The sequence below is a fragment of the Cetorhinus maximus genome, chromosome 21 (assembly GCF_964194155.1).
Source record: "Cetorhinus maximus chromosome 21, sCetMax3.hap1.1, whole genome shotgun sequence".
Lineage (NCBI taxonomy): Eukaryota > Metazoa > Chordata > Chondrichthyes > Lamniformes > Cetorhinidae > Cetorhinus > Cetorhinus maximus.
Window position 1 is genome coordinate 24,785,882 of NC_135899.1, and position 21,748 is coordinate 24,807,629.

The 21,748-nt window shown below is 47.4% G+C and overlaps 2 long non-coding RNA genes across 2 annotated transcripts; both read left to right on the top strand.

The window, feature by feature from the left end:
- LOC144695365 (uncharacterized) lies at positions 1–407 on the top strand. Its single transcript, XR_013579943.1, has 2 exons — positions 1–133; positions 177–407. It is a non-coding gene; the product is annotated as an uncharacterized LOC144695365 (long non-coding RNA).
- Positions 408–3,648: 3,241 nt separating this feature from the next.
- Positions 3,649–20,269, top strand: LOC144695366 (uncharacterized). The gene is made up of 3 exons (XR_013579944.1): positions 3,649–3,695; positions 18,855–18,956; positions 20,179–20,269. It is a non-coding gene; the product is annotated as an uncharacterized LOC144695366 (long non-coding RNA).
- Positions 20,270–21,748: the final 1,479 nt, after the last annotated feature.

Genomic DNA, 21,748 nt, shown 5'->3' on the forward strand with positions numbered 1-21,748 from the left:
TGTTTCTTGGATGAAAACTCTCCCGACCTCCCCGAAAACCGACATCATATTCCGCAGATATTTGGGCCTCAGCCCCGGGGGGATGAAAGCGAAATAGAGAAGCCCGGGGACCGGGGCCTGGGCCTGGGGGAAAGTCCGAATCCAGCCCGGGGACCGGGGCCTGGGCCTGGGGAGAGTCCGAATCCAGCCCGGGGACCGGGGCCTGGGGAGAGTCCGAATCCAGCCCGGGGACCGGGGCCTGGGCCTGGGGAGAGTCCGAATCCAGCCCGGGGACCGGGGCCTGGGCCTGGGGAGAGTCCGAATCCAGCCCGGGGACCGGGGCCTGGGGAGCATCGGACCGGAGACTAAACTCGGAATTCATCAGAAATAAACCCCGAACACTGAATAGAGAGAGACCCCGGACCCTGGATAGAGAAAGCGAGAGAGAGACCCCGGAATCTGAATAGAGAGAGAGAGAGAGAGACCCCGGAATCTGAATAGAGAGAGAGAGAGAGAGAGAGAGACCCCGGAATCTGAATAGAGAGAGAGAGAGAGAGACCCCGGAATCTGAATAGAGAGAGAGAGAGAGAGAGACCCCGGAATCTGAATAGAGAGAGACCCCGGACCCTGGATAGAGAAAGCGAGAGAGAGACCCCGGAATCTGAATGGAGAGAGAGAGACCCCGGAATCTGAATAGAGAGAGAGAGAGACCCCGGAATCTGAATAGAGAGAGAGAGAGAGAGAGACCCCGGAATCTGAATAGAGAGAGACCCCAGGCACTGAAGAGAGAGAGAGAGACCCCGGGATCTGAAGAGAGAGAGAGAGAGACCCCGGAATCTGAATAGAGAGAGAGAGAGAGACCCCGGAATCTGAATAGAGAGAGAGACCCCGGAATCTGAATAGAGAGAGAGACCCCGGAATCTGAATAGAGAGAGAGACCCCGGAATCTGAATAGAGAGAGACCCCAGGCACTGAAGAGAGAGAGAGAGAGACCCCGGAATCTGAATAGAGAGAGACCCCAGGCACTGAAGAGAGAGAGAGAGACCCCGGAATCTGAATAGAGAGAGACCCCAGGCACTGAATAGAGAGAGAGAGCCCCCGGAATCTGAATAGAGAGAGAGAGAGACCCCGGAATCTGAATAGAGAGAGACCCCGGACACTGAATGGAAGGAGACCCCAGGCACTGGATAGAGAGAGACACACCAGACGTTGAACAGAGAGAAACCCCGGACCCTGAATAGAAATAACCACTGGACACTGAATAGAGAGAGACTCAAGAACCTGGAAGGAAGGAGACCCAAGGCCCTGGATAGAGAGAGACCCCGGACCCTGGATAGAGAGAGACCTGGACCCTGGATAGAGAGAGAGACCCCGGACACTGAATGGAAGGAGACCCCAGGCCCTGGATAGAGAGAGACCCCGGACCCTGAATAGATTTAAAACCTAGAACCTGAATAGCAATAAACTTCAGACAGTGAATAGAAATAAACGCCGGACCCGGAATGGAGAGAAACACCGGATCCTGAATAGAGAGAGACCCTGGACAATGAATAGTGAGAGACTCCAGACCCTGAATAGAAAACAGCTCCGGACCCTAGAGAGAGACACCCTGGACACTGAATAGAGAGACACCACGAACCCGGAAGAGAGAGAAACCCCGGAACCTGAATAGAGAGAAACTGGGACCCTGAACAGAGAGAAAAATCAGAGAAACATGAATAGAGCGAGACCCTGGACCCTGAATAGAGATAAACTCCAGATCCTGAATAGACAGAGACCCTGGACACTGATTAGAAATAAACACCGGACCCTAAATAGAGAGATCGCCTGGAGCCTGAATAGAAATAAATCGCGGTCCCTGAATTGAGAATCTCTGGACCATGAATAGGAATAAACCCCAGACACTGAATAGAGAGAGGCCCCGGACCCTGAATAGAGACAAACCCTGGACCTTAAATAGAAATAAATCCCGGACCCTGAATAGAGAGGGACCCCAGAGCCTGAATAAAGAGAGAACTCGGACACTGATTAGAAATAAAAACCGGACCCTTAATAGAGAGAACGCCTGGACCCTGAATAGAAATAAACCCCGGACCCCGAATAGAAATAAACACAACCCTGAATAGAAATAAAGCCTGGACCCTGCACAGAGAGAAACACCGGACACTCATAAGAGAGAGACCCGGACCCTGAATCAAAATAAACTCCGGACCCTGAACAGAGAGAGAACCCAGACACTGAATAGTGAGAGACCCCGGACCCTGAATAGTGAGAGACCCCGGACCCTGAATAGGGAAAAACCCTGACTCTGAATAGAAATAAACCCCAGACCTTGAATAGAGAGAAACTCCGGACCCTGAATAGAAATAAACCCCGGAACCTGAATAGAGAGAGCACCTGGAACCTGCAGAGAGAGAGAGACCCTAGACCGTGAGTAGAGAGAGACCCTGGACCCTGAATATAGTGAGAACCCGGAACCTGAATAGTGAAAGAACCCGGACCCTGAATAGAGAGAGGCCCTGGAAACAGAATATGGAGACACCCTGGACACTGAATAGAATTAACCCCCGGACCCTAAATAGAAATAAATCCCCAACCCTGAATAGAAATAAACACTTGACCCTGAATAGAGAGAGATCCCAGAGCCTGAATAGAGAGAGGCCCTGGACCCTGAATAGAAAGAAACTCCAGATCCTGAACAGACAGAGACCTCAGACACTGATTAGAAATAAACACCGGACCCTTAATAGAGAGAACGCATGGACCCTGAATAGAAATAAACCCCAGACCCCGAATAGAAATAAACACTGAACCCTGAACAGAAATAAACCCCAGACCCTGCACAGAGAGAAACACCGGACATTCATAAGAGAGAGACCCGGACCCTGAATAGGAAAAAAACCCTGACTCTGAATAGAAATAGACCCCAGACCTTGAATAGAGAGAAACTCCGGACCCTGAATAGAAATAAACCCTGGAACCTGAACAGAGAGAGAAACCCCGGAGAATGAATAGTGAAAGACCCCGGACCCTGAATAGAGAGAAACCCCCGACCCGGAATAGAAATAAACCCCGCACCCTGAATGGAGAGAGGCCCCAGACCCTGAATAGAGAGAGACCCCAGGCCCTGAATAGAGAGAGACCCAGGATCCTGGAAAGAGATATACCCCGGACCCTGAATAGAAATAATCCCTGGACCCTGAATAGAAATAAACCCCAGACCCTGAATAGAAATAAACCCCGGAATTTTAATAGTGAAAGAAATAATCCCTGGACCCTGAACGGAAAGAAACTCCCGACCCTAAATGGAAATAAACCCCGCACCCTGAATGGAGAATGGAATCCAACAGAGGGCGCTGGTGACTGAAGCATTCTGGAAGAAGTCATCGCAGCCACTGTGACTCAGGAGGGAATTGAGGAGGACCCACTGTCAAAGAACAGAGTAGCCTCAAACATTACATTGCTGTAGTGTTTCCATCCCTCCCTCCTCCTCAAACCTAAAAAAAAAGAGAGAGGAAGAGGCAGTGTCTTCAGGAGTGCACCAGACCTGCCTCCTGAAAGTGGATTTTAAAGAAAAAGCAGCTGATTGGTGAGTAAATCCTGGGAGCACACTCGGAGGGAGGAGCACCGGAGTGGTGAGTATAAAATCTAGCTTACCTTGGGGATTCGCGGCCTTGTCTCCAGGGAGCAGACTCGGAGGGAGGAGCACCGGTGCGGTGAGTATAAATCTAGCTTACCTCGGGGATTCGCGGCCTTGACTCTAGGGAGCAGACTCGGGGGGAGGAGCACCGGAGCGGTGAACTCGGGCCACAGAGTAACTGAAGCCAAAACTAAAAAAATGACATCACAGGAAAGCTGTGACCTGATTGGTTGGTAGGAAATCTGCACCAAATTTGAAAAAAATACACTGCAAAGCTAATTAACTAATTATCTAAGTAGAGATGGCTGGGCAGGTGATGTGCTGTAGCTGTATGATGTGGGAGCTGGCAGATCCCATTGTGAGCCGCAGTGACCACATCTGCAGCAAGTGTTGGTTGCTGGAGGAACTCCGGCTCAGAATTGATGAGCTGGAGTCCGAGCTCCGGATGCTGCGGCACATCTGGGAGGGGGAGAGCTTTGTATCAGGAGGCGGTCACACCCGGTAGATTAAGTACCTCAAGTCCAGTCAGTGGTCAGGGTCAGCAGGGTGTGACTGCAAGTGAGGCAGGTAGAGGGATCAAGTGTTCAGGAACAGAGGAGCCTCAGCTCTTGACCTTGTCCAACAGGTACGAGGTACTTGCTCCCGGTGTGGATGGGGAACAGGGCTGTAGGGAGGATGAGCCAGCTGACCACTGCACCGTGGCACAGGAGGCCATTCAAGAGGGGGGAGCAAAAAGTCAAGTGGTAGTTGTAGGGGATTCTATAATTAGGGGAATTGATAGCTTCCTTTGTAAGCAGGATCGAGAGTCCCACATGGTATGTTGCCTGCCCGGTGCCAGGGTGAGGGACATCTCTGACCGGCTTGAAAGGATATTGGAGAGGGAGGGGGAGGATCCAGTTGTTGTGGTCCACGTTGGGACAAATAACATAGGTAAGACTAGGAAAGAGGACCTGTTTGGGGATTATCAGGAACTAGGAACTAAATTAAAGAACAGGTCCTCAAGGGTTATAATCTCCGGATTACTACCCGAGCCACGTGCAAATTGGCATAGGGACGCGAGAATAAGGGAAGTAAACATGTGGCTAAAGGAGTGGTGTGGGAAAGAGGGGTTCCATTTCGTGGGGCACTGGTATCAATATTGGAACAGGAGGGATCTGTACTGTTGGGACTGTCTCCACCTGAACCGATCTGGGACCAATGTACTAGCGAAAAGGGTAAATAGGGTGGTCAACAGGACTTTAAACTAGAAAGTTGGGGTGGGGGGGGGGTGGTGGCAGGGAAGGGTAAAACTCCAAGAGGTATGACTAATGGGAAACAAAGCAGCAGGTTAGCATGTGGGGGGGGTGGATTCAACTTCATGGAAAATTATGAAAAAACTGAAAAGAAAGGAGAGCCCAGGAGAGGCTATTAAAGTCTCCAGAACACAAAATAGGACAGAGTATTTGGAAAGGGCTAGGAATCTAACTTCAAGCACATCAGATAAAGGGACGACAATGAGAAAGGGGACGGGAAATACAGGACTGAATGTGTTGTATCTGAATGCACACAGTATACGAAATAAGGTAAATGAGCTTGTGGCGCAGATTGAAATTGGCAGGTATGATGTGGTGGGCATCATGGAGACATGGCTGCAAGGGGATCAAGACTGGGAGCTAAATATCCAAGGATATACATCCTATCGAAAAGATAGGCAGGTTGGAAGAGGGGGTGGGGTTGCTTTGTTAGTAAGAAATGAAATTAAATTGGTAGCAAGAAATGATGTAGGGTCAGATGATGTAGAATCTGTGTGGGTAGAGTTGAGGAACCGCAAAGGTCAAAAAACCATAATGGGAGTTATGTACAGGCCTCCGAACAGTAGTCAGGATGTGGGGCACAAGATACACCAGGAGATAGGAAAGATGTGTAAGAAAGGCAAGGTTACAGTAATCATGGGGGATTTCAATATGCAGGTAGACTGGGAAAATCAGGTTGGTAGTGGATCCCAAGAAAAGGAATTTGTGGAATGTCTACGAGATGGCTTTTTGGAGCAGCTTGTGGTGGAGCCCACTAGGGAACAGGCTATTCTAGATTTAGTGATGTGTAATGAGGCAGATTTGATAAGGGAGTTTAAGGTGAAGGAACCCTTAGGAGGAAGTGACCATAATATGATAGAATTTACCCTGCAATTTGAGAGGAAAAAGCTGGAATCAGATGTAACGGTTTTACAGTTGAAAAAAGGCAACTACAGAGGCATGAGGGAGGAGCTGGCCAGAATTGACTGGGAGATGAGCCTAGCAGGAAAGACAGTGGAACAGCAATGGCAGGAGTTTCTGGGAGTAATTTGGGAGACACAGCAAAAATTCATCCCGAGGAAGAAGAAGCATACTAAAGGGAGGACGAGGCAACTATGGCTGAGAAGGGAAGTCAGGGACAGCATAAAAGCTAAAGAGAAAGCATACAATGCGGCGAAGAGCAGTGGGAAACCAGGGGGTTGGGAAGCCTACAAAGACCAACAGAGGACAACTAAAAAAGGAATAAGGAGGGAGAAGATTAAATATGAGGTTAACCTAGCCAGTAATATAAAAGAAGATTGCAAGAGTTTTTTTAGATATATAAAGGGTAAGAGAAAGGCAAAAGTGGACATTGGGCCGCTGGAAAATGACGCTGGAGAAGTAGTAGTGGGGAACAAAGAAATGGCAGAGGAACTGAATAGGTACTTTGCGTCAGTCTTCACAGTGGAAGACACGAGTGACATCCCCAAAGTTCAAGAGAGTCGGGGGGGGGGCAGAGGTGAGTATGGTGGCCATTACCAAGGAGAAGGTGCTAGGAAAACTGAAAGGTCTGAAGGTGGATAAATCACCTGGACCAGATGGATTACACCCCAGAGTTCTGAAGGAGATAGCTGAAGAGATAGTGGAGGCATTAGTGGTGATCTTTCAGGAATCACTGGAGTCAGGGAGGGTCCCAGAGGACTGGAAAATAGGTAGTGTAACCCCCCTGTTTAAGAAGGGAGTGAGGCAAAAGACGGGAAATTACAGACCGATTAGCCTGACCTCGTTCGTTGGTAAGATTTTAGAGCCCATTATTAAGGATGAGATTTCAGAATACTTGGAAGTGCATGGTAAAATCAGGCAAAGTCAGCATGGTTTCATCAAGGGGAGGTCATGCCTGAACAATCTGTTATAATTCTTTGAGGAGGTAACGAGTAGGTTAGACAAAGGAGAGCCAATGGATGTTATCTACTTGGACTTCCAGAAGGCCTTTGACAAGGTGCCGCACAGGAGGCTGCTCAGTAAGATAAGAGCCCATGGTGTTAGAGGCAAGGTACTAGCATGGATAGAAGATTGGCTGTCTGGCAGGAGGCAGTGAGTGGGGATAAGGGGGCCCTTCTCAGGATGGTGGCCGGTGACTAGTGGAGTTCCGCAGGGGTCAGTGTTGGGATCACAACTTTTCACTTTATACATTAATGATCTAGAAGGAACTGAGGGCATCCTGGCTAAGTTTGCAGATGATACAAAGATAGGTGGAGGGACAGGTAGTATTGAGGAGGTGGGGAGGCTGCAGAAGGATTTGGATAGGTTAGGAGAATGGGAAAAGAAGTGGCAGATGGAATACAACGTGGGGAAGTGTGAGGTCATGCACTTTGTAGGAAGAATAGAGGCATAGACTATTTTCTAAATGGGGAGAGAATTCAGAAGTCTGGAGTGCAAAGGGACTTGGGAGTTCTAGTCCAGGATTCTCTTAAGGTTAACTTGCAGGTTGAGTCGGTAGTTAGGAAGGCAAATGCAATGTTGGCATTTATTTCGAGAGGACTAGAATATAAAAGCAGGGATGTGCTGCTGAGGCTTTATAAGGCTCTGGTCAGACCACATTTAGAATATGTGAGCAATTTTGGGCCCCGTATCTCAGGAAGGATGTGCTGGCCTTGGAGAGGGTCCAGAGGAGGTTCACGAGAATGATCCCAGGAATGAAAGGCTTAACATATGAGGAACGTTTGAGGACCCTGGGTCTATACTCGATGGAGTTTAAAAGGATGAGGGGGGATCTGATTGAAACTTACAGAATACTGAAAGGCCTGGATAGAGTGGACGTGGGGAAGATGTTTCCATTAGTAGGAGAGACTAGGACCTGAGGGCACAGCCTCAGAGTAAAGGGAAGACCTTTTAGAACAGAAATGAGGAGAAACTTCTTTAGCCAGAGAGTGGTGAATCTATGGAATTCATTGCCACAGAAGGCTGTGGAGGCCTGGTCACTGAGTGTATTTAAGACCGAGATAGATAGGTTCTTGATTGGTAAGGGGATCAAAGGTTACGGGGAGAAGGCGGGAGAATGGGGTTGAGAAACTTATCAGCCATGATTGAATGGCGGAGCAGACTCGATGGGCCGAATGGCCTAATTTCTGCTCCTATGTCTTATGGTCTTATGGTCTTATGTCCAGGAAATTGATATAGGGATTGACAAGGCATTGGAGGTGTTGGCTGGCTTAAAAGTGGACAAATCTCCAGGTCCGGATGATTTGTGTCCCAGACTGCTGAGGGAGGCAAGGGAGGAGATCGCAGGGGCTTTGACCCAAATTTTTAATTCCTCTCTGGCCACAGGCGAGGTGCCAGAGGACTGGAGAACAGCTAATGTGGTTCCGCTATTTAAGAAGGTTTGTAGAGATTAGCCAGCGAACTACAGGCCAGTGAGTCTCACATCAGTGGTAGGGAAACTATTGGAGAAAATTCTGAAGGAGAAAATCTATCTCCACTTGGAGAGGCAAGGTTTGATCAGGAATAGTCAGCATGGCTTTGTCAGAGGGAGGTCATGCCTAACAAATTTAATTTAATTTTTTGAGGAGGTGACCTGTTGTGTAGATGAGGCTAGTGCAGTTGATGTAGTTTATATGGATTTCAGCAAAGCCTTTGACAAGGTCCCACATGGGAGACTTATAAAGAAGGCAAATGCACATGGGATACAGGGTAATTTGATAAGGTGGATTCAAAATTGGCTTAGTTGTAGGAGACAGAGGGTGATGACAGAAGGATGCTTTAGTGACTGGAAGCCAGTGTCCAGTGGCGTACCACAGGGATCTGTGCTGGGTCCCCTATTATTCGTCATTTATATAAACGACATAGATGACTATGTAGGGTGTAGGATTAGTAAGTTTGCGGATGACACAAAGATTGGCCGGGTGGTTAACAGTGAGGTTGAGTGTCTCGGGCTACAGGAAGATGTAAACAGCTATTCCCCCCATCCTTCCTGTCCTCACCCCCTCTCCTGCCTGGTCCCAAACCACACCATCCCCTCCCCATTCTCTCTTTTCTCCCCTTCTCTCACCCTGTCCCCTCCCTTCTTCCAAATCTCCTCATTCCCCCCCACTTTCTCTCACCCTTCCAACCCCTCCCCCAGTCCTCCAGCCTCCCCTCCCCATCTTCCAATGTTCACCCCCATTTCTCAAATACCCCTTCCCCTCAAGCCCCCTGAGGAAGCACACAACGATTGATGCTTAATCAATTGTTAATTTTAAAACAAAGATTGATAGGTTTTTGTTTGTCAAAGTTATTGAGGGATATGGGGCAAAGGAGGGTATATGAAGTTAGGTCAAAGATAAGCCATGCCCTTATTGAATAGCAGAACAGGCTCGAGGGGCCGAATGGCCTCCCTCTGCTCCTATATTCCTAGTTTCCCCACATTTTCCTGGAAAAACCCATGCCGAGGACTGAGCTAACAGAGATCTTTCAAACTATGAAGGGGTTTATAGGGTGGGAGAAAATGTTCCCACTGTGGGGAATCCCAAGCCAGGGCCATAAATATAAGATAGCCATGGATAAACCCAATTAGGAATTCAGGAGAAACGTCTTTACCCAGAGCGGTGGGAATGTGGAACTCGCTACCACAGGGATTGGTAGAGGTGAATATTATAGACACATGTAAGGGGAAACTGGATAAACACATGAGGGAGAAAGGGCTTGGAGGATCCGGTGATGGGGGTGAGATGAAGATTGAGTGGGAGAACATTCAAAAACACGGATATGGAACCAGTTGGACCAGATGGTGGATCCCTGTGCTGTATATGCTCCATATAATTCAAGACACACAGCTATGAGAAATAAATGGAGAATATTTTGCATTTATACACAGCTCCCTGAGGTGAGGTGTGTTATGTCTCAATGATTAAATGATTCTGAGTCAGCACACCTCGATGAATTCAGCTGCCTTGTGACGGAGCAATTGACACCTCAAAGACCTGGCGTTTCTATTAAAGAAAGGACTGTGATCAAACTGAGCTCAGAGAGGTTCAAAGTGCTTGTTAAACCCACACAAGGCTATGGGACTGAAACTGCAGCAAATTGCAGTCCATTTGCTGTTATTACTTTTCTATTTCCGTCCCTGGCTGCTTTCACACAAGATTTCTGCCAATGATGCTTTCTCCTGACAAGGCCCCTCTCTCCTCTGACTGGGCCCCTCTCTCTCCTCTGACTGGGCCCCTCCCTCCTCTGACTGCGCCCTTCTCCCTCTCTCTCTCCTCTGACTGGGCCCCTCCCTCCTCTGCGCCCTTCTCCCTCTCTCTCTCCTCTGACTGGGCCCCTCTCTCTCCTCTGACTGGGCCCCTCCCTCTCCTCTGACTGGGCCCCTCCCTCCTCTGACTGCGCCCTTCTCCCTCTCTCTCTCCTCTGACTGGGCCCCTCCCTCTCCTCCGACTGGGCCCCTCTCCCTCTCTCTCTCCTCTGACTGGGCCCCTCTCTCTCTCTCCCCTCTGACTGGGCCCCTCTCTCTCTCTCTCCTCTGACTGGGCCCCTCCCTCCTCTGACTGCGCCCTTCTCCCTCTCTCTCTCCTCTGACTGGGCCCCTCCCTCTCCTCCGACTGGGCCCCTCTCCCTCTCTCTCTCCTCTGACTGGGCCCCTCTCTCTCTCTCCCCTCTGACTGGGCCCCTCTCTCTCTCTCTCCTCTGACTGGGCCCCTCTCTCTCCTCTGACTGGGCCCCTCCCTCTCCTCTGACTGGGCCCCTCTCTCTCTCTCTCCTCTGACAGTGCCCCTCTCTCCTCTGACAGTGCCCCTCTCTCCTCTGACTGGGCCCCTCTCTCTCCTCTGACAGTGCCCCTCTCTCCTCTGACTGGGCCCCTCCCTCTCTCTCTCTCTCCTCTGACTAGGCCCCTCTCTCTCCTCTGACTAGGCCCCTCTCTTTCCTCTGACTAGGCCCCTCTCTCTCCTCTAACTGGGCCTGTCTCTCTCTCTCTCTCTCCTCTGACTAGGCCGCTCTCTCTCCTCTGACTAGGCCGCTCTCTCTCCTCTGGCTAGGCCTCTCTCTCTCCTATAACTAGGCCCCTCTCTCTCCTCTAACTGGGCCCCTCTCTCTCCTCTAACTGGGCCCCTCTCTCTCTCCTGACTGGGCCTCTGCCTCTCCTGCCAGTTCCCCCTCTCTCCTTGGTTCCATTGCAGCAAATACCACTAAGAGTACGAGATTTTATCTTGTACTTTACTCTATAGTTATGGTACCTTGGCAAAAGCCTTTTGAAGGTCCACATAAACACTGTTTATCAGATTACTCTCAACTACGACCTCGTCACATCCTCAAAAACACGCTCAACAAAGCAGCCCAGGTCAACTGCAGGAGCCCACAGCTATCACCCAGGTCAGGCCTGAGCAGTGACAGGCAACATTCATGTCACATAAATGCCAGCTCATGACCACCTCCACCAAGAGTGAGCCCGGTCACCTCCCCTTGAGCTTCACTGGCACCACCATCAGGAGGTCCCTCCCATCAACATTTCGGGGGCTCCTACAAACAGAACCATAACAGGACCAGCCTTATCAGCATCATGGCTACAACAGTAAGGCTGCAGCTGGGTACCCTGCCGATGGCTGCCTCACCCTCTGAACCCTCAGAGTTTTAACCACCTTTACTCCAAGTTATTTGATCCCTTGAACCAACCAAAATCTCATGATCTTGACCTTGAAAGTTCCGATTGACATTCCTACCCAGCTCCAACCGCTTTTCTGGTGAGAGAATTCCAGGTTTCCACTTCCTTTCAAGTGAACGAGGTGCTTCCTGATCACTTCCTGACATCACCCCCTCTAACTTGGAGGCTATGCCCCCTTGTCCTGGGCTACTCTAGCAACTCATCAACTTAAAATCAACTTAAACACCTAAATCAGATCACTGCTTAATCTTCTACTTGCGGGGTTACAAGCCCCACAGGGGTCTGTACTGGGACCTCAACTTTTTACGATTTACATCAATGACTTAGATGAGGGGAGTGAAGACATGGTAGCTAAATTTGCAGACGACGCAAAGATAGGTAGGAAAGTATGTTGTGAAGAGGGCATGAGGAGGTTGCAGATGGATATAGATAGGTTGAGTGAGTGGGCAAAGATCTGGCAAATGAGGTTTAATGTGGAAAAATGTGAAGCTGTTCACTTTGGCAGGAAGAACAAAAAAGCAGAGTATAACTTAAACGGAGAACGGCTGCATAATTCAGAGGTGCAGAGGGATCTAGGTGTTCTAGTACATGAGTCACAGAAAGTTAGTATGCAGGTACAGAAAGTAATTAAGAAGGCTAATGGAATGCTATCCTTCATTACAAGAGGGATTGAACATAAAAGTAAGGATGTTATGCTTCAGTTGTACAGGGCATTGGTGAGACCACACCTCGAATACTGTGTAGTTTTGGTCTCCTTATTTAAGGAAGGATGTAAATGCATTGCAGGCAGTTCAGAGGGGGTTTACTAGATTGAGACCTGGAATGAGTGGGTTGTCTTATGAGGAAAGGTTGGACAGGCTGGGCTTGTTTTCACTGGAGTTTAGAAGAGTGAGGGTGATTTGATTGAAGTGTACAAGATCCTGAACGGCCTTGACAAGGTGGATGTGGAAGGGATGTTTCCTCATGTGGGTGAGTCCAGAACTAGGGGGCACTGGTTTAAAATTAGGGGTGGCCCTTTTAGGATAGAGATGAGGAGAAATTTTTCTCCGAGTGTTGTGTGACTTTGGAATTCTCTGCCTCAGAAGGTGGTGGACGGGGGGTTATTGAATATTTTTAAAACAGAGGTGGATAGATTCTTGTTAGGCAAAGGGCTCAAAGGTTATCGGGGTTAGATGGGAATGTGGAAATCGAAACACAGGAAGATCAGCCATGATCTTATTGAATGGCGGAGCAGGCTCGAGGGGCCGAATGGTCTACTCCTGTTCCTATTTCTTATGTTTTTAAGCCCAGCCTGCGTGACCTGTGTTTATAAGGTAACCCTCCGAATATCATTCTGATGAACCAGCACTGCGCCCTCTCTGAAAATCCTGAGCTACAGTGCCCAGTTCTCCAGAAGGGGTCTGTCCAGAGCTCCACACAGCCTAACGTGACTTTCATCCCTTTGTATTCCAATCTGTATATACTCACCATTCCATTAACCTTTCCAGTTATTCATCATCTTCCTCAGGAATTTCAGTCTAACGTTTCATACCTGGCCTCTAGCTTTTAGTGATTTCTTGAACTTCCAGATGGCCTTGTCGTTTCAGAGTCTCGCACCATTATGAAAATATTCCAATCCATCATTCTTAGGTCTAAAGTGGGTGGCCTCACATTGAATGCCATCTACCATTGTTTTATCCACTCAGTAGATGACACCCTGCTCCCATTACTTTCTTTTTGTGGAGGAAAGAGTTAATAGAATAGTTATGGTCATGAGTGATGTAGACCATGATGTGACAGTAACATCAGCAGTCATGTGTTAGACACTGAGGAGACAGGATAGAATAGTTTATACTAATGAGAGACATACCTACCCTGTAATCTATCTTATATATAGTGTTAATAAACTAGTTTGAAGCAACTACATGAGAAAGACTCTCCAGGTAAGATAGGCCACGCAACCAGCATATGAAACATGGTGTCAGCGGTGGTGACACCAACCTAACAAAGGTTTGGTTCCATCAACGGGACACCTGCAGCGAGAATCTGCAAGAAAACTTGGTAGAAGCGACAATCTGCAAACGTACCTAAGAAGGAGACAAACAGGAATTCGGTAGAGATGGGAGCACCAGGCTGGCAGTCACTGCCCCTACCCCGTCTGTTCACTTGTCTCGATGGCCACGCAGAGGCCAACATTGGAAGTCATGGCGAGAGAACTTCCTAAGGTATCGAAAAGCCCCAGGTCTCCTTACCAAACAGCACGATCACCAGGTTGGTTCATTTCTCTATGCCATAGGTCCTCCTGAGACAGCGGGTAGAAGAGACCTCAGCAGACTTCAAAACTGTCCTAAAAGCCTTCGACATGTATTTTAGTCTGAAGTGAAACCTCATCAGTGCGCCTTAATCAAAGATCCCAAAGAACAGGGGATCTGTTGAATTATTTCTTACCGACCTATATTGCTTGGCCAGTTCTTGCGGGTAGGGTACATTGAAAGGTGAACTAATTCACAGCCGCATTGTCGTTGGAGTCTATGATGAAAAGCTCTCAGATATTTTACAGATGAAAGACGACTCTCTCTGGATCAAGTGGTTCAGTACACAAGGCAGGCCGAACTTCGAGAGCTAAATCGGGCTATAATTCATCATGGCATCAAGGCTTTATATGACTCTGTTAGCTGGGTAGGCCCAAGGGTGATGGGTAGGCCACAAGGGGCGACAGGTCATTGATTCCTTGTATGTTGTTCACAATCAACGCACATCCTTATTGAGCGGAGATGCCTGTATACAACTGGGTATTCTAGAAAAAATGGAGGATGACCTACAGCTGGACAACTGTTGCCTTTCATGGAGGAGTTTCCAAAGTCATGTGGTGAACCGGTAGATTCTCACCCTACACCAGCTGGTAGGTTTATTCATTGAGCAGTACTTCACTCTCCATTACAGAGACACCATCCACTCGATCCTGGGCAGATGTTGAGGTTGCGGATCTCTCAGTTCTTTTAGAAGCTAGGTCAGAGGATGCGGACACAGAAGACACTGCAGCAGAAGAGGGCCATTCACAAGATGACCTTTTGGACCTGGGCTGGCTCTTTCCTGAATAAGGTTATGAGAAAGAAGCCATTGTAGTACCGAGTGATCTGTTGGTCTGTCAAAATATGCTGCTGAAGCGTATGAAGTCTCTGGTTTCTTCTCTGAGGAGTCAGCCTTGTGTTTACTGTGGTAGAGCAGAATTCATATGAAACCACCGAAGAGGTGTATGCTGGTTGACCATGAAGAGTTATCCATGGAGAATAAAATGTTTGATTCCAAGGAGGATCATACAGTCAGAGTGTTGCTAGAGTCAATTAGCTCGGGTGAAAGTAAATTGACGCCCACACTTCAATTACATCTGAAAATCTTCTTCCCACTAGAGCTATCCTTCAGCGCAGAAGCCGGGGCTAATTCTTCAGAGTTTCTACAGCTTCTGAGTCCTGTACAGGAATTTCCTCTTCATCTCCTCTTCCCATTCCTGAAAATGATGTTGTGTTATCTTCCTATCCTGACACAGCCTTCCCATCGCCCACGATGGAGCAGCTTCACACTGAGGAAGGTGTGACAATGTTACCACTGCCTACAGAAAATCAAAGTGTCATCGGGAAATCATCTCTTCTTCATTTCCTGCAATGTGTAATGGAATTTTGTCATTATTCTTCTCGTCATCCAGATTTGTCTGAATATCAGATCTTCAATACCTTTTCTGTCCTCGATGCAGCAGTGAATGATATGGCTGTGAGAGTCTTCATTGGTGTTGAAGATCCTTCATCTTCTCAGGACTTTCCCCAATGTGTTTCAAGGGTCAACAAACGAGTCTTTATGGGTTGAGCTCAAAATAAAAAAGGGGCAGCCACCCTACTGGGAGTATACTACAGACCCCCAAATAGTGAAAGGGAGATAGAAGAACAAATATGTAGGCAAATTTCTGCTTGTAAGAACAAGAGGGCAATAATAGTAGGAGACTTCAACTATCCTAATATCAACTGGGATTCAAACAATATAAGGGGCACTGAGGGAGAAAAATGCATGCAGTGTGTCCAGGAAAATTTTTTCAACCAATTAGTGACAAATCCAACGAGAGGAGATGCAATTCTAGACCTAGTATTGGGGAACGAAGAAGGGCAAGTGGGTGAAGTTACAGTTGGTGACCATATCGGGGACGGTAATCACAATTCAGTTAGGTTTAGCATTACCATGGAAAAGGACAGAGATAAGGCAGGAGTAAAAGTCTTGAACTGGGGGAAGATAAATTTTGCAGAAATGAGAAGGGACTTGGCTGAGGTGGATTGGACAGCACTGTTGGAGGATAAAACAGTGGAAAACCAGTGGGAAGCATTAAAAAGAGAGATCCTAATTGTATAAAGTAGATATGTCCCCTACAAAATTAAGAGTGGCACTGCCAAATCTAGACCCCCCTGGTTGTCTTGAGGAATACAGGGGAAGATCAAACAGAAAAAGAAAACGTACGATAGGTACAAAGAACTAAGCACTGCAGACAGCCTAGATGAATATAGGAAGTGCAGGGACGAAGTAAAAAAGGAAATAAGGAAATCAAAGAGAGGGCATGAAAAAAGATTAGCAAGTAAAGTTAAAGATAACCCAAAGATGTTTTACCAATACATTAATGCTAAAAGGTTAGTTAAGCAAAAAACGAACCAATGACTTAGCAACAATGTTGACCTCTGCCTTTGGCGCATGATGCCAGTAAAGCTGAGCATCAGAGATGAAGATGGAAACTTGTGTATAGATGCAGAGGCTGTGGGAAGGGTTTGTCTACGTGTTTACAAAGGAAAGGGAGGATGTAGATATAGTAGTCCAGGAGGAACACTGCGAGATATTGGACGGGATAGTCATAAAGAGAGAGGAAGTACTCGAAGGGTTGAAATCCTTGAAAGTTGATAAGTCGCCAGGGCCAGATGGATTGTTCCGAGGTTGCTGAAGGAAGTCAGGGAGGAGATAGCAGATGCTCTGAGGATGATTTTCCAATCTTCACTAGATACAGAGGAGGTACCGGAGGACTGGAGAAATTCAAACGTAGTTCCATTGTTTAAAAAGGGATCAAAGGAAATGCCAAACAATTATAGGCCGGTTAGTCTTACATTGGTGGTGAGAAAATTAGTAGAATCAACCCTGAAAGATAGGATTAACTGTCGTGTGGAAAGGCATGGACTTGTCAGGAATGGTCAGCATGGATTAGTTAAAGGAAGGTCTTGCCTCACAAATTTGATTGAATTCTTTGAGGAAGTGACAAGAAGGGTTGATGAAGGTAGTGTAGCGGATGTTGTATACATGGATTTTAGCAAGGCATTTGACAAGGTCCCACATGGCAGATTGGCCAGGAAAGTAAAAGCCCATGGGATTCAGGGTAATGTGGCAAACTGGATAAAAGGTTGGCTTTGTAACAGGAAACAAAGGGTAATGGTCGATGGATGCCCTTGCGAATGGAAAGTTGTCTCAAGTGGTGTTCCACAGGGCTTGGTGTTGGGACCCTTGCTGTTTGTGTTATATATTAATGATTTGGACGTGAACGTGGGGGGCACGATTGGGAAATTTGCAGATGACACGAAGATTGGCCAAGTAGTAGATAGTGTAGATAGCCAAAATCTCCAAAACGATATAGATGGGTTGGTGGAGTGGGTGGTAAAGTGGCAGATGGATTTTAACATAGAGAAGTGTGAGGTCAAACAGTTACAGGGATTACAAAATAAATGGGAATATGCTAAGAGGGGTAGATGAAGTGAGAGATCTTGGCATACAAGTACACAGGTCCCTGAAGGCATCAGTTCAAGTAGACAATGTTGTAAAGAAGGCATATGGAATGCTCTCCTACATTGGCAGAGGTATAGAATATAAAAATAAGGATATAATGTCGGAATTGTATAAAACATTGGTGAGGCCACAACTGGAGTATTGTGTGCAGTTCTGGTCACCACCTTACAGGACAGACATAATAGCTCTGGAGAGAGTGCAGAGGAAGTTTAGAAGAATGTTGCCAGGGTTAGAAAAGTGTAGCTACGAGGAGAGATTGGATAGGTTGGGGTTATTTTCCTTAGAACAAAGAAGGCTGAGAGGTGACTTGATTGAGGTGTACAAAATTATGCGGGGAATAGAGAGAGTGGACAGGATAAAATTGTTTCCCTTGATGGAGGATTCTAGAACCAGGGGACATAGATTCAAGATAAGTGGCAGAAGGTGTAGGGGGGACATGAGGAAGAACTTTTTTACGCAGAGGGTAGTAGGTGTCTGGAATTCGCTGCCTAAGTTGGTGGTAGAGGCAGAAACTCTAAACTCTTTTAAAAAGTACCTGGATCTGCACCTAAAGTGCTGTAAGCTGCAGGGCTATGGGCTGGGTGCAGGAAGGTGGGATTAGAAAGTGCACCTGGGTGCCCTCGGGCTAGCATGGACAAGATGGGCTGAATGGCCTTCTTCTGTGCTGTAACTTTTCTATGATTCTATGGAGCCGGCGGTCCTAATTTTTTCTTGTCAAGAGTTGATGTCCTACAGTCTTCTCTCTTCGATCAGTCTTCCTTTGAAAAGGTTGCATGGTTTTTACAGTTGAGCTGTTATGAATATCACAACCAGCAATCCTGGAAAGCTGCTGTCCCATTTCGCCAATGATGATCTCCTCCAAGGAAACGAAGAACACCACATGACTCCAAGACATCTTCCCAGAGAGCTGAGAACACTGTGGGAGACTGAATCCCTTATAACAAGTGACTTAGGGGAGTAGGAGCTGGACAGAATCTGCAGCACTCAAAGGGATTTACAGAGAAACAATGTAAACAGTTGAAAACATAGTTTAACATCGTTATTAAAGAAATTGATGGTACACTTGGGGGAAGTGTAGTATAATGGGTTAATAGCATAGTTATGGTAATGAGTGATGTAGATCATGACGTAACAGTAGCATCAGCAGTCATGTGCTAGGCATTCGGGAGAGAGGATAGAACACTCTATACTCATGAGAGACATACCTGCTCCCCAACCCATCATATACCTAGTGTTAATGAACCAATTTGAAGTAACTACCAGAGGAAGACTACAATCTCTCCAGGTAGGATCGGCCATGCAACCAATATACAAAATATTTATTGTGTCTCCTAACCTAATGCCATGTACAAAGTTGCATATACTAAGCTCTGGAATTCCTCCCTAACCTCCCTTTCCTCCTTTAACACGCTCCTTAAAATCTACCTCCTGCATCCTAATATCTCCTTATGTGGCACAGTGTCACACTCTGTTTGATAAATCTCTTGTGAAGCATCAAGGTGAGTTTTACTCTGTTCAAGGTACTATGTAAGTTGTTATTGTTTTACACCTCTCTATTCTTTCATCCAAGATGTTTATCTCTCTAGTGAAAAGCCAGGACTCCAGAATCAATCGCCAAGGAACACCACCAGTCACGAGTGTCAAGATATCAAGGCGTGTGGACCAAAGGCGGGTAAATGGAGTTCAGGCATAGATGAGCCATGATCTATTTGAATAGAGATGCAGATTTGAGGGGCTGAGTCCCATTCCTATGTTTCACCATCCCACCAAAGCACAGTACATTCCCTACATCCCTGCTTTTGCTGCAGTCTCATAACTGTGTGGTGGTAGGGTTTGAGATCACGAACTAGGCCTGAGAAGGAGCGGGTCAGATCCTGTGCTTAGATTGGAGTGTTGTATAATGCTGGCCTAAGACTACATATATACACCCCTACATCTGTGAAGGAACACGAGGGGGTAAGGGCAGTGCCAGTGGTGGGCGGGAGTGTTTTTCTGGTCGATTGTAAAACTGGAATGAATATCCGGATATTCTGCTGTTGTCAATGCAGCAATGGTTATTTCCATCTTCAAAAGTGATGTAAAAATGAATCATGAAGGTTGGGTGGGTGAGAACAATTTATCAGGTGCTCCATTGTGTTAACTTGACTAAACCCAAAAGTTGCTTCTGATGCTGTGACAATTTGATGCAATTAAAAGTGCGGAAGAGGCTTGAATGCAAAATATTTCTACACAATACATTCAGTTCCTTTCACAGAAATCTTTTAGAAATATCCTACTAGACCATCTCTCTTAGACTTTGCACTTCTTTTCAATTTTAACTGTGGCTCTGACAGCATTCATAGAAGTTTAAATTTAAAAAAAGGAAAGCCCTTAAATCTGTGAAGGAGGCCATTCAGCCCATTATACCTGTGCAGCCTCCAAGGAAAACAACCCCTGCTTCCCATCTCTCCATGTAACTGAAGTCCCTGATCCCTGGGACAAGTCTAGTAAACCTCTGCAACCTCTCCAATACCTTCACATCCTTCCTAAAGTACAGTGCCCAGCACTGGATGCAATAATGCAGCTGAGACCAAATCTGAGTTTTGTGGAAGTTTAGCATGATTTCCTTCCTTGTGTATTCTGTTTTAAAAGCCAAAGGCCCAATATCTTTTTTAACAAGTTTCTCAACTTGTATTGTCACCTTCAAAGATTTGTTTGCAGGCATCCTCATGTCCTCTGGAACCAGTTTAAAATGACAGCATTTTGTTTACATTGTCTCTCCTCTTGTTTCCTTCCAAAAGACATCACTTTACTCCTGTGTGTGTTAAATTTCTCCTGCCATGTGTCGGCCCATTGCCAGTCAGTCAATGTCCCCCTGGATGTGTTACTGTTGAAATTGTTTGTCTCTTTTACAGGCGATAATGTGAAGTGTTGACAGAAAATCATTGGGATTTCTGACACCATTCACCACCAACGAACCTCCCCCACCACCCCCCTCCCGCCCCCCTCCCTCCATCGACCCCTTACCCCAGGCAGATTTTGCTCTTTTTTAAGTGAATGAGCTCTCTAGAAGCTCGTTAGAGGCAGAAGATTAGACACAGAAGCATTGAGGCTCCATTAATATGTAGAGCTGCACTAACTCTCCCTCTGAGGCTCCACATCAACAGAGCATTGCAAAACCCCTGTCCTACCCCTTCCCTCCCCCTCTCTTCTCCTCCCCGCTCCTCCCCTCCCCTCTCCTCTCCTCTTCCCCTCTCCTCTGCTCTCCCCTCTCCTCCCCCCCTCCTCCCCTTCCCTCCCCTCTCTTCTCCTCCCCTCCCCTCTCCTCCCCGCTCCTCCCCTCCCCACTCCGCTCCTCCCCTCCCCTCCCCTCTGCTCTGCTCTCCCCTCCCCTCTCCTCCCCTCCCCCTCCGTGTAGCAGTAGGGTCTGTTGCATACAGGGTTAATGTAAAGCTGAGTACAGTGCCGTCCCAGAGCCAGGGTCAGTCTAGAGATGGACAGAGATGAGTAAAAACCGAGACTGGAGTCAGTTCCAGACCTATACCTACTACTGTGTATGTGTATATCATTATGAGTTGTTAATAAAGACTTCCTGTTAACATATTCTGGACTACAAAGCCTACTTCATGGTGTCTGAAGAAGGATTCTTCACTCCCATTCTGTCCTCTTCTCCCCTCCCCTCCACACCCCATCAATTTCATCCCTCATTACCCCTCCTCTTCCCTCCCCACTGCCTTTCCTCTTCTCTCTTCTCCTCCCCTTCCCTCTCCTCCTCTCTCTCTTCTTTACCCTTCCCTCCTACCCTCTGCTTCTCCATTCTCTGATCCTATTGACTTCCCCTCCCCCCTCTATGCCTCCTCTTCCCACTCCTCTTCTCCCTTCTCCTCTTCTCTTCTCCTTTCCTCCCTTCCCAGCCTCCAAAATAAGATAATATAGGAACAAACAGCAGCACATGACAAAGGAAATTCAGAGGGCTTATTGCTCCTAACACTCAAAAATGGGTCCAAGATGCATGCGCTGGTCAGAGCTTAATGCACATGCGTATAGCGACCATTGGTAGCATGCTCACCGAGCAGGTTATGGCATCAGTGTGAAATGCTAGTTTGACACCAACAGCTGCCACAGCTGAATGCCACACTCTAGCCTATGCCAGCTTAGGCTCACAGCTGAACACCATGATAAACAAACTTGCTGCCCACGAGGGTGGTGGAAGCAGAGACGCTCAATGATTTCAAAAGGAACTTGGCTGGGCACTTGAGGGAAATAAACATGCAGGACTATGGGAATAGAGCGGGGGGGGGAGGTGGGGGGAAGGAAGGGACAGAGAGCTGGCATGGAGCTGGATGGGCTGAATGGCCCCCTCCTGTGCTGTTATGACTCTCCTAGGAGAACTCTCCCTGTTCTGCCCTCGTTTCCCTTAGCCTCCCCTCCCCTGTCCTCCCTCCCCCTCTTCTATCCTCACCTCTCCTGCCCTATCATAGAAAC